At 39.0% G+C, this 13,735-nt stretch overlaps 1 long non-coding RNA gene across 2 annotated transcripts; it reads left to right on the forward strand.

The window, feature by feature from the left end:
* Positions 1-4,119: 4,119 nt before the first annotated feature.
* Positions 4,120-13,326, forward strand: LOC140505143 (uncharacterized). 2 transcript variants are annotated; one of them, XR_011967391.1, is made up of 5 exons: positions 4,120-4,498; positions 5,011-5,052; positions 6,733-6,870; positions 11,454-11,584; positions 12,301-13,326. It is a non-coding gene; the product is annotated as an uncharacterized lncRNA (long non-coding RNA). The 2 variants fall into 2 exon arrangements; XR_011967390.1 differs by lacking the exon at positions 4,120-4,498 and having other exon boundaries at positions 4,883-5,052.
* Positions 13,327-13,735: the final 409 nt, after the last annotated feature.

The following is a 13,735-nucleotide window of genomic DNA, read 5'->3' on the forward strand; positions in this document are numbered from 1 at the left end:
GGTTACTACTAGTCTCTGCTGAAATAATATGTGAAACACTTGGCAAACCTGAGAGCAATTATATAGATGTGAGCTTTATTACTATACTTGAATAAATTACAGAATATCTGAAATCTCTGATATGACTCAAAAACTCACAGTGGGGAGGCCATCTGATCTAACCTTTACCTGAACCTTGACCATATTTCTGACAGATCCATCCTCTTTTTGAAGACAGGTTCCAACGCCTCTCTGGGAGACTCATCCCACTCTGGTACAGCTCTGTGTGTGAGGATGGTTATCCTGATATCAAGCTGAAATCTGCTTCTTTGCAATTTCTGCCCATTGGGTCTTGTTCTGCCCCCTAAGGGCAAGCAGAACAGGTCTATCATCTCTCCTGCATGGCAGCCCTTTAAATCCTTGAAGACAGTCTTCATACCCTTCCTAGATTTTCTTATTGATTTTTCCATATTTCTTTTTTAATATGCTAAAGATCACTGTCCTACTTGCTCTCCTCTGGACACTCATCAGCTATATCTCTGAAGGGCTCTTGGTTTAATTTCTTTTTAAAAAATATTTGATGTTTTCAAATGATAAAAAATGTATTTTTTTCTTCCTTCCTTATACTTTCCCCACAACACATTGAAAAAAAAGCAAAATAAAATTCTTGTAACAAATATGCATAGTCAAGCAGTCATTCAGTCAGCTAGCATTTAATAAGTACTTTCTCTGTGCCAAGCACTGGGAATACAAGTACAAATAGATAAAAAGACAATCTCTGTTCTTATGGGACACCCTCCCAGGATGCAGTTAGAGGAGGGGAGAGTGTTTCCCATATGTAGGTTCTAGGGCTCAAGTGAGGCTTCAGGATGCTATAGGAAGTCAGAAGGAAAATGTGAAGGAGAAGAAAGCAAAATACGTTCTTGCTTTAGCCACGTCCGAAGGAGCACCGTTTTGCTCTGTGAATCCTCCATTAGGAGGTGGTAGCAGGCTCGATCCATCCTCAGCCCTTTGGAGTTGTGGTTGCTTCTTGCAGGAATCAGTATTCTCACGATCTCAAAGTTGCTTTGTCTTCATGATGTTGCTTTTATTGTATGAATTGTTCTTCTGGTTTTGCTCACTTCACTCTCTATCAGCTCATACAAGTCTTCCCAGATTTTTCTGAGATCATTCCTTCATAATTTTTAAGTGAAATTTTTTTAAATTTTTCCCAATCAAATGTAAAAAAGTATGTTTGAATCTGCACTCAGACTCCATCAGTTTTTTCTGTGGAGACGGATAACATTTTTGATTTCCTTTGGAATTGTCTTGGATCATTATATTGATTAGAGTAGATAAGTCATTCAAAGTTGATCATCATACAATATTGCTGTTACTGTGTACAATATTCTCCGATGTAGCTGTATGACCTTGGATAAGTCACTTAATCCTGGTTGCCTCAGTTTCCTCTTTTGTAAAATGGCAAAACACTCCTGTATCTTTAACAATAAAATCTCAAGTGGGGTCATGAAGATTCGGACACTGCTGAAAAATGACTGAATAACAACTTCCCTGTTAGAACTAAGCTCCTTGAGGGCAGACAATCTTTCACCTTTGTTTTTGTATATACAGGTGCCTGGCACATAGTAAGCACTTATAATGCTTTTTGATTGATTGTATTATTTAATTTCTTTGGAGTCCACACAGAAGAAACACCTGTTGGGACTAAAGGAACATCTGATTGGACTAATCAAACCTATTGAATGAATTATTCTTTTCCTAGAATTCCTGGGTTCAAAGTATCCTATGTTTTACTTGGAAACTTGCCAGGGCACACAGCTGAACAACAGGTGTTTTATCATATATCATTCTATTGCCTTATCTTACTGCTTTTATTGATTCTACACAGGATAAAGCATCTTCTATTTAATTTTAGTCATGTCCAATATTTATGACCCTATTTGGGGTTTTTTGGCAAAGATACTAGAATGGTTTGCCATTTCTTTCTCATTTTACGGATGAGGAAACTGAGGTAAGCAGGGTGAAGTGACTTGCCCAGTGTCACAAGCCAGTGTCTGAGGTTGGATTTGAACTCAGATCTTCCTGACTCAGCCCAGAACTCTATCCGCTGAGTCACCTACCTGCCCTTGAAGTATTACAGAAAAGTTAACTGCTATACACTCTGCCCTGATCTCTAGCCAGCTGACTTGATCCCAAATGAGGGGAGGATAGAAGGGAGACAGGAACCTCTCCAAGTTTGACCATTTATTTCTTGGTTCAATTCCCCTTCCCCTTCAACCAAAAAAAAAAAAAAAATCCCAAACCGGAATGAAACTCAGCCTCACCAGGACGAGATCATAATCTCCCATCATTAAACTCCTAAGCTTTTTCTTTATTTTTTGACACAGCCTTCTTCCCATGACTCCCTGTTCTAGGTGCCCATCACTCCTGTTATGGTCTCATTTTACTTCTTCACAACAAAGTAAACTCAATCATACATTGCCTTCCACATTTAACTCCATTGTCCATTGATCCTGCTGTCATTCACATCCTAAATCAGTCCTAAATCAGGTCTACCCTCTACCATTACTCCTCTTCTCATGCTGTAACTCACATTGCCAAATGCTTTTGGATTTGTTCCACTACAAATTGTCTACTATCTACTATCTCAACATTACCTAATCTCACCAGCGACCTCAAAGCTTCTTTGGCTGGCTCTCTACCCAAATCCTCTCAGGAGCTGTTGCAAACCTATTCTTTATTCTCCAAATTTATTCATTACCCTTTATTTCAACAGTGACCTCTTCTCACACTTTATTGAGAAAAATTGAGGCCAGCCATGTGAGGTCCCTGGTCTTTTCTATACTCCACACTCCAAAATACCCTTTACATCTTTGTTTCTTTCTTCCTTTAGTCTCTGAGGAATTTTTAAGACTCCCATACTACCTTTCCACAGAAGACTTGGCCTCCTAAACTGAGATAAAGATTCTGTTCATCATGACAGTTCTCTTCTTCTCAACTCCAGACTTAAAATTCCTTGATGTTATCCCCTATTCTCCCCTTTTTTACTCCACTTTCTGATGAAGGGGTTCGCTTTACTAGGGCTAACCCCTCAAATTTTACTCTTCATCCATTTGCCTCTCATCTCCACCAGCAGATTGACACCACAATCATTTCTTTCTCTAATCTTCAGTCTCTTCTTATTTATTGATTCCTTTATTGTTGTCTACAAATATGCCCAGGTATTTCCTGTCCACTTGATCCTTCCATCCCCTCAAACTATAATACTCTATTTCTCCTCCCAGCCAAAATCTAAGAAAAGTTGTTTATACTCAATTACTTCTCCACTTCCTCATCTCACTTCTCACTAATCTGTCTTTGAACCTGATTTCTCAAGTGAAATTTCTCTTTCCACAGTTACTAATGACCATATCCAATGGCTTTTCCTCAGCCCTCATCCATTTTGACCCCTGGGTGCTGCATGTCACCTTGTTGACCTCCTCCTGGATTTTTTCTCTTTTGAGGATTTTTGTGGCACTGCCAATCCCTTCTCAGCCTTCTTTACTGGATCATCATTGTAATTGTGGAAAACAAGGAAGTTCTGTTCCCACAGTTCTGGGTAATCAGGGGTGTGATCTAGTATAGTGAGGAGAAGGTCAGAAACCTACTGTGCAAACCTGATGAGCTCTTTGAGAGAAAGCCTATCAGAGAAAATGAAGTCACATGACCAGGGGATGGCAGCCTATGAGATTCAAAGTTTGGAATTCTATAAGAAACCTGGCTTCTCCTTACCTTGTGGTAGACATCTAGTAGCCATGCTGGAAGCTACTTGTTCCTTCAAGGGAAGGAACGTAGAAGGCCTTCCATCCTCTGAACTCCATTTAAAATGAATTTTTCTTGAAACTTTTTTGTGTGTCAAGTGCATCTCTAACAACATGATACCCAATGTGGGGCACCAACTTACTGCCTTGGACTAAGGACATAAAGTTTACAGGATGAGCACTCCTGTAAAAAAAATTTTTTTATGGTCCCTGTAAATTAGATCTATTCCAGTTCAAGCATGTGACATCGGACCATGGGCAGAGAGTTCAGAAGAACTGGGGAGCAAAATTTGCTGGTGGACCAGGTAACTTACTATACTGAGCAAAGATCAGGTCACCCCAGAAACTTCCACTCTGAACTGATCTTTTACTTATGAAACGAAAGTTCGGGTGTGTGGCAAACTCTTCGTTGGTCCTATTCCTGTCTGGAAGTCTAGTGGTTGACATTAAGCTACTGAGAGAACTTGGACACAATTCCAGGAATTTGAGCAATGGAGGGAAGGAGAGTCCCTGGGGATGTTGGGAGGGTGCATTCCACTCCCAGGTCAAAAGGACTATGGTGGTGGCTGGGACCCAGGGACTTAGTCCCAACAGCGACTGGCATTTTCCTAAGCCATCTGGTGTTGGGATAGACAAATGACCTCTAGGTGCTTGTTTGTCCAGGAAGCTGGAGTGCGTTTATGAGGGAGGAATCTAATCCTTAAATTGGCTAGGACCAGGTCTGAATTCAAATTCAAATTGATGTGCACAATGTTTTGTTAAATGTCTTGTCTGTGTGTTGGTGAAGTATTTCATGTTTGTGGGGTAAGGTTGTTAATGCAGTAAGCCAGCAAGGCTTCCCCATTATCTTCCCCTTCTCTAATCCCCACCAGGAGCAGTTTCAGAGGAGTGAGTGGAGTGGGAAAGAGAGAGAGAAGAGAAAGAAAAAAAAATCTTTCTTCATTCAAAAACATTGGCCAAGTTTTTTAATCTTAAAAATCTTTTTCTCTCAGATGGGAGTGAGGCAGGTCATTCCCTCCTAAGGAGAATCTCTTTTGTATTAGCAAGTTAAAAAAAAAGATAAGGGAAGATGAGCCTCAGATAGTCTGCAGTGAAAAGTTGAGTTTTGATTTGATAAGATCTCAAAACTAAAATCTGTACTTTAGGTTTGAATTGGGTCAATGTATCTGATACTGGACAACATGTTTAAAATTGCAAGTTCACTTTGGAATTTCAATGATTTCCTTTGGAGGTGTTGATTCTCTTCAGATTCTGAAGGATGAAGATAAGGAGGGTGAGTATATAGGCAGTCAATTAATCTTTTGAAACTATGAAGGCTTCTGTCAATGCCCTGTCAGTGTCCTTAGGACCCTGACTGGATCAAAAACCTCCCCTTAGGATACTGGCATATTTTAAGCTAACCTGAGAACAGGTGTAAATACTCTTTGCAGAACTTTATGTGCTTTTCCTAGTATATATCCTGAAATTTCCAGGGGAGAAAGACATAGGTGGAACAACAGAATATCTACGTGGTCTTTATCAGGAAGGGTAACCCACCCCCCACCCAATTTGGTTTAACTGGGAGACCTCCTTGTCTGGCGAGCCTCAGAGCAGGGAGGGGAGCCAGAAGATAGTGCTTCATCTCTTTAAGGAGGTAGAGTAAAAGGGAAAACGCTTTTCAGAGCTGAGAATGGTCATGTGTTCCTTCAAGGGAAGCTTTTCTTATAAGTAGCAAGAGTATTTGACTTAAGTTTAGAAAAAGGCTAAAATGTTTATCATTAGTGATTATAAATCCAGATTTGACATGATTCAAGTTGAAATCTGTCTTGAAGGAATACAGAGCAGCATCTGAGAATGCATTTCCTATAAGGATTCAACAGGAAAAGATATTGTTATTTGGCACTTATGATTGTAAAGTGCTTGACACAGGGATGGGCATATGTGAGATACAACATTAATTTAATGTAATGGTTATACAATTTCCAAATTTGGATTTTGTTCTATGTAGATTGGGGTTTTAAAAGGATATGATAGAAAGGTGGTTATAAATAAGCAGTGATAATGCCGATGTTTGCTATATAATGGTAGATTTAACTTCTTTGGTTTGTTTAAGCTGGAATGGGATTCCAATACATAGAGTTAAAAAGTAATAACTTATGAGCTATCTTGTCTCATGGTTAACTTGATTGAATAGTTAATAATCAACTTTGAGATGATTCTATCTGATCAGGTGATAGAATGTGCCCACATGGTGGTGAGGAGATGAATTACCGTGCAAGGTGATTTGGAAATACATTCACCTGAATGAGTAATGCCTTATTTAAGTCTTAAGTAAACTTAAATAGTTTAAATTTTTAAGTAATCCATAGAAGTGTTATATTAGTAATTGCACTGTTAAATTAATGACGAATTGGTTAAGAAGCTGTTATGAATTCTGTGTAAGAATTTCTTTGTTGTAGAATTCTTCTTGAGAAAATGAGGATCCTTGAAAAAAAATACGTGTATTTTATATACAGGTGTGATTTTCAAGCCTGTTTCATCTAAGGATGTATTAAATATGTTAAAAAGTTTATTTCTGCTATTAAGAAGGAAGTTTTAACTAAAATTGTTTTGCTTTAAATCAGCAAAAGTATGTTTGTGAAAGGAAGCTTGGTAAATGTACAAAGGCCTTGGTTTTAGATCTTTTGTAATTTTTGTCACTTAGGTTCAAGACGGTTTTGTGATAAATTGTAAACTGATTTTAAGAGAGGAAATGATTTGTTTCATGTAGAAATGTTTTGTAAAATCTTTGTATGATTTTTGGAAGGCCTACCAAAATTTCTATTTGTAAATTAATTTGTTCTATAAAGGTTTTATGGGATTCCCTCTCCAAGCACTTGGGAGAGCTTGGAGGTGCCTTTTGGACCTGACCTCTTAATTCCCATTAGAGCAGACAGTGACAAGGCTGTTTTAACACTTATCTTGACACTCTTAGGCTCTGGGTCCAGCAGTTGGAGGCCATGGACCTGGGTACACTTCCTGAAGCATGGAGGACAGGGACAGAGGCCCTCTTTGGAAGTGAATGCCAGATTCTTTCAATTCTCTCCAAGATCAGGAATTGGGGAAGCTTCAGGTACCTTTTTGTATGGGTTTTTTTTTTTTTTTTGCCTTGGTTTGTTATGTTTGTTTTTTGAGGTTTACTCCAAGATTCTCCTTTACAGGAGGGAGGGATTTCCAGTTCCACACCTATAAGGGGTCACTCCTTTGCAATTCTCCAAAGTTCACTTTTGGTTTGTCTTTTACAAAACTTTGGGAAAATTTGGTTTCTCTAAAGAACTGAAAAGAAAAAGCTCGTGTTCCTTTACAACACTGTTTGGCTTTAGTATTGCCTAGAGGGCCATGAAGCATGGCCCATTTTGGGGACTTTAAAAATGAATACCCTCTAGCAGTTAGAATTATAGTGCCACAGAGAAGGAAAATGGTTAGTCGAGCTCTCTCTGAACCCTGTTCTCAGAAAATATTGTGAGATGCTTGTAGTTAGAACTGCCCCTCAAAGGAGCAATGAGGGGGTCAACAGAGCATTTTTGATGATTTCCCCCTCTTATGGCCCTTAGGGCTTTGGTGGCCCTCCTCTCCCCTAGCCATGGGCTGAGGTACCTACCTCTGCAGCTTCTCCCCCTGAGGCGACACCCACTTAGGTTTTAGGTCCCACCTCCACAGCAGTCTCTAGGGTTTCTCTCCCTCTGACCCATTCCCCTCCTCAGGTGGAAGCTGGTCTTTCCGCTTGCCAGCCAGATGCCCTGGCCTTGCAGCCTACTCCAGTTCAGCCAAGCATTCCCTAGCCCTTCCTTCACAAGAAGTGAGGCATCCTTTCTCTCTAACCAAGCCCCCATCCCTACAACACCTTCAGGGCTTTATCCCTTGAGGGAAGTGCCTGCCTCACCTAGTGGGACAATTAGAGTGCATGTTCACTTCTCTATCTCAGACCTCATTCAGGTTAAAGAGAAACTGGGGAAATATTTGGAAGACCCCACTAAGTTTATTGAGGGTTTTAGGGATGTATTCCTACAATTTGAGCTTACTTGGGCTGATTTGCATGTCCTCTTCTCTACTTGTACCATTGAGGAGAAGAGGAGAATCTTGGAAGAAACCCAAAAGTTTGGGGATCATTTGGCTAGTGATGACCCCACAAACTATCCCCCTGGAACAGCTGCTGCTCCCACTAGTAACCCAGGATGGGATTATCAGAAGAATGAGGACAGGGGAAAATGAGATCATATGATAATTTGCTTATTAGAAGGCCTGAGAACTGCATTTCGAAAGCAAGTAGATTTTCAAAAAATTAGGGAAATTGCTCAGGAAGAAAAGGAAAACCCTGCCCTTTTTCAAGACTGGCTAGTAGAAGCTATTAAAAAGTATACAAATTTGGATCCTGACTCTATAGAAGGGGCAGTAACTGCAGCTTGGAAGTAACCAGGTTCAGCACATAGACACAGCCCTGGGGAGAGGGTGAAGGGGGATGGCTAAAGATAAAGAAGACAGTGAGTTGCTGTTTGCACTTGGTAAGACAGTCCATCCTTCTGTCAATAATTTTTACATGATATGGAAACAGAATTGATGTCATCTGAAGTTTATTGTTTGGGTTTACAACTAAAATAAGTTGGCTATCACTTATGAAAATTTTTAGTTTGCTGTTTATAGTTTTAGTGATAAAACCTAAAGCTGGTATATTGTGTATGTGTGGAAAGAAGCAGCCCTCAGTCTAGTCAAAAAGTACAGTCCCAACAGCTCTAAGGAACTTGTTTGAGCCATGGAGTTCCTAGAGAAGGAATTTACTTTGGTGAGAATTTGAAAATATATAGAAATGACCTCTAGTAATTGACTTTTAGGACAAACTTCAGATTTAAGATGTAAATCCTGGTAACATTTTTGATTAGTGAAACCTGCCATCTAATTCAAAGCTTCTGGGACCACTACAAATTGTGTTCTACTACTCAAAGAGGAACGTGACTTACAGGCAGAAGTTTACCTCAGGGGACAATGTGTCCTCTGGGATGGGATCCTTCTGGCTCAGTTTCCCCATTGTGTTCCTCTGAAAATAGATGTTTTCATATTGCAAGCAGCTAGAAAGAAACAATTCAAGTATTGTGGAAATACAATCAGGATAACACAAGATCTAGCAGCTTCTACATTAAGGGATCGAAGGGCATGGAATAGGATATTCCAGAAGTCAAAGGAACTAGGACTAAAACCAAGAATCACCTACCCAGCAAAACTGAGTATAATACTTCAGGGGAAAAATTGGTCTTTCAATGACATAGAGGACTTTCAAGCATTCTTGATGAAAAGACCAGAGCTGAAAATAAAATTTGACTTTCAAACACAAGAATGGAGAGAAGCATGAAAAGGTAAACAGCAAAGAGAAGTCATAAGGGACTTACTAAAGTTGAACTGTTTACATTCCTACATGGAAAGACAATATTTGTAACTCCTGAAACTATTCAGTATCTGGGTACTGGGTGGGATTACACACACACACATGCACATGCACATGCACGCACACACATAGAGACAGAGTGCACAGAGTGAATTGAAGAGGATGGGATCATATCTTAAAAAAATGAAATCAAGCAGTGAGAGAGAAATATATTGGGAGGAGAAAGGGAGAAATGGAATGGGGCAAATTATCTCTCATAAAAGAGGCAAGCAAAAGACTTATTAGTGGAGGAATAAAGAGGGGAGGTGAGAGAAAAACATGAAGTTTACTCTCATCACATTCCACTAAAGGAAGGAATAAAATGCACACTCATTTTGGTATGAAAACCTATCTTACAATACAGGAAAGTGGGGGATAAGGGGATAAGCAGGGTGGGGGGGAAGATGGAAGGGAGGGCATGGGGAGGAGGGAGCAATTTGAGGTCTACACTCATGGGGAGGGACAGGATCAAAAGAGAGAATAGAAGACAGGATAGGATGGAGGGAAATATAGTTAGTCTTATACAACACGACTATTATGGAAGTCATTTGCAAAACTACACAGATTTGGCCTATATTGAATTGCTTGCCTTCCAAAGGGAAGGGGTGGGGAGGGAGGGAAGAAGAGAAGTTGGAACTCAAAGTTTTAGGAACAACTGTCAAGTACTGTTCTTGCCACTAGGAAATAAGAAATACAGGTAAAAGGGTATAGAAAGCTATCTGGCCCTACAGGACAAAAGAGAAGATGGAGACAAGGGCAGAGAGGGATGATAGAAGAGAGAGCAGATTGGTGATAGGGGCAATTAGAATGCTCGGTGTTTTGGGGTGGGGGGAGGGGACAAAAGGGGAGAAAATTTGGAACCCCAAATTTTTGAAAATGAATGTTAAAAGTTAAATAAATAAATAAATAAAGAAGGAAAATGCAACAAAAAAAAGAAGCAAAACAGAATTCCAAATGAAAGAAAAAAAAAGAAAACAGATGTTTTCCCCCTTGGCCATTTTGGCGGAAATGATATCTAATTAGGTCCTTGCTTTTCATCTTCATGGCATGTTTTTATAATTAAAGTGGATAATTCAAGATGTAAGCACAATGCAAGTAGTGGAATCTTGCTGTTTTCAATTAATTAGGTAAATAGGTACTCTGGTATGGTCTTGTGAAAGATAAAATCCCTGAAATAGAACATTCTTTCTGAATATTATGGGAATGATTAGATAAAGGAAAGGAAACCAAAGTATAAATGTGATGTTGAATCATTGTTCCATAGAACAAGACTGGGATTTAAAGTTGACTATAATTGTATGGAATCATTGAGGTTAGCAACATGCTGGGTCCTGGTCAAATGAATTCAACCCAAACCTTCTATCAACCAAAGGAGGTCAAAGTTTGTTGAGATTTCTAAATATTGGATGGACTTTTGGGGAATCTGAGCATTTGTAATGCTAAAAAAAGATGTATCTTATCTACAGAGAGACTCTGGGGAAGAAGTCTGGGGGGCCCCAGGTGGTCTGGGGGTACCAGAGATGGTCTTGATGAGAGTGGCCAGTAGCCTGGAGAACTGGATTGATAGGGCAAAGAGTTAGGGAAAAGCTTATGGGTCTCAGAAGAGCCAGTTCAAGTGGGGAAATCCAATGAGCTTTCAAGGTGAGGTTTTCCAAGGCCCTTTTAGATAATTGGGACTAATACTCTTTTAGGGTAAGGGACAAAGATCCTGCCTTGGAATAAGGTCTTTACAAGTTACAAAGACCAATTGGGTAAATACAATTGACTGAATTAATTACTGGGACTAAAATGAAGACATTTTCAGTTTGGGGAAAAGAATTTCAGTCTAAATTTCTTTGAGGCAGGTGACCTTGGGCAATATTTTGCATTGATGGAAAAGTTAAGTATTTCTGTTTTGATTTGAATTCATTTCATGAACATAAGTTGAAATTAGTGTTTGAACTTTTCATATGTGCAGCTCATTCTTTTAGATTGAGCATGGTTAGAAAGGTATAGGGAAAGAGATGTCAATCTATTAGAGCAATAACTTATGGTTTTAAATGGTAAATTTGATTTTATGATTGTTATTTAATCAGGAACCAGAACAAGTATAGCAAGACATCTAAGCTACTTAAGACTTGCTTCAAAAGATGTTCCTCACAAATGTGAAATTATAGTCATATCTGAAACTGATTATTGGAGCTTACTATTTTAAGATTTTATGGGCCTATTAACTGACTTCTTCTGAGTCTTAACTCCAGGTGTGGATAGTAAGAAAGGTGGTCTGAGCCACTGATCCATGATGCCAGTGATCCTGTGAGATGCTGGTATGAACTACAAAGAGGTGATCTCATGGGAAGGTTTGGAGAACGGCTGTTCAGCCTGAGCCGAGGTAGGATTCTCCTGACTCAATTTCCCCACTGACTCTTAGCAGACTTTAAGCCTGGCTGAATGCCAGTTGGCAGTCTACTCCTGCCTGAAATTGACATGAAGTTAGGGAGATGTTCTTTCCCTGAAATGTCCCTACTCTTAGTAGCAATTTCCTATAATTGAAAGTTTCATAAGCAAAACACCAGATCTATTAAATAATAGATTGTTTATAGGGGAACATCTGAGGTTAAGTCTAAAATTAAGTTATTAGACTTAGGATTTTAGACCAACAACAATAAATTAGGGTCCTTTAATTCTTCGTAATAGCATGGAAACAGTTATATTGAGGACCTGTGAGGTTAGCACACATAGTCATCTTTATTTTTGTCTCAGTTGGTTAATGTTAAAAGAAAGATGGCTTGTGGTCTATATTGTAAATGCTTTAAAAGAAGCATCACATGACCAGAAGTTAGAATTGTTTTATGAAGTGATATGTACTGTGTTTAAAATGATTATTTATTGTATTTATGTAAGTACTGGAGCCTGTTATTGACTCCTTAGTGAAATTTCATCCTCCTGGTGGGGGAAATGAATAGTGAATTAATGTAAAATGTAAAAACTGGGTTCTAATGTGAATTTCTTAAACATGACAATTGGCCAAAGTTCCAATTTTGATTCTGCAAGCATGATAAGAGTATAAAGCTTAGGAATGATAATCTAAAATTGTACTATGGTCAGTTTTGTAGGAGAGTGGACATCTGAACTTCTACAATAAGATAAAGGAAGAAGATGCTGAGATGCTGTGCTGAAGACAGCTTGAAAGCATATCCAGACCAGAAAACTGCATCAGATGATGTTTCTCCCAGACCTGCTGTATGAGATGGAACTTCTAAATGAACAATTCATTGATTTACCTTTTTATTTTGAATCTCTGTATCTGTATTTATAACAAGGGGACTTCCCCCTTGTAATTTGTCAATGCATCGATCGACTTTGCTCCCTTCCCATATTTGAAGGAAGAATTCATAGGGGAAAGAAAGTGAGGAGGTATTGATTGATTGGATTTAGGTGTGGAAACAAAAATTTTAATAAAAAGAAAAAGTGGGGAGTTTGCGAGAAACAAGGAAGTTCTGTTTCCACAGTCCTTGGTGATCAGGAGTATGGCCTAGTACAGTGAGGGAAAGGTCAGAAACCTACTGCGCAAGCCCAGTGAACTGTTTGAGGGAAAGCCTATCAGAGGAGAACATGAAGTTACATGACCAGGAGACAGTGGCCCATGAGATTCAAAGTTCAGAATTCTTTAAGAAGCCTGGCTTATTCTGACCTTGTTGCTGACTTCCTGTAGCCATGCTGGAAGCTACCTGTTCCTTCAAGGGAAGGAATGTAGAAGGCCTTCCCTCCTCTGAACTCCATTTTAAATAAATTTTCCTTGATACCTTTTTGTGTGTCAAGTGCGTCTCTAACAGTAATCATGCTCCCTAATTGTGAGTTCACCCTAAAGCTCTGTCCTGGACTCCCACCTCCTTTTCTTAATCTTTCCTGCCTTCCTTCTAGACTCAGTTCACTTATATAAGAGAAGATATTTCCAGATACTAATTTCTTCTCCTTCTGGATTGCCTTCATTTATTCTATGTATGTCTTGTAGGTAGCTAGCTATGCCCATGTTGGTTTCTTTGCTTTGTGAGTGCAAGAACTGTTCTTGGCTTTCTTTGTATCTCTGTTCCTGGCATACAGCAGAGAGTTAATAAATGCTTGTTGACTGACTGTTCCCTTTTCCATTCTTCCCTCTCTATAGCAGGAGTTAAACTGGCATTGTCTGTTTGTGTTTTAATATTTTGATAGCTACATTTCAACGTAGTAGGTTTCCTTTGTAATCTTATATATTTATTTTGTGCATTTAAAAACATTATTCTAAGAAGGGATCCATAAGCTTTCTCAGATTGTTGTAGTTCATGACACAGTAAAAATTAAGGAACCCTGTTCTATACTCACTTTCTTTGTGACCTTATTAATTCCAATGGGTTTGATTATTGTAGATGAGACATACACACCTGTATATGTACACATGTGCACATACACATGTGTACCTGTGTATATAAATACATGTAGTTATCTGGTAATACATATATCATATGTACATGTATGTATGCTGCAGATACCTATATATACATGT

The sequence above is a fragment of the Notamacropus eugenii genome, chromosome 5, assembly GCF_028372415.1.
Source record: "Notamacropus eugenii isolate mMacEug1 chromosome 5, mMacEug1.pri_v2, whole genome shotgun sequence".
Taxonomy (NCBI): domain Eukaryota; kingdom Metazoa; phylum Chordata; class Mammalia; order Diprotodontia; family Macropodidae; genus Notamacropus; species Notamacropus eugenii.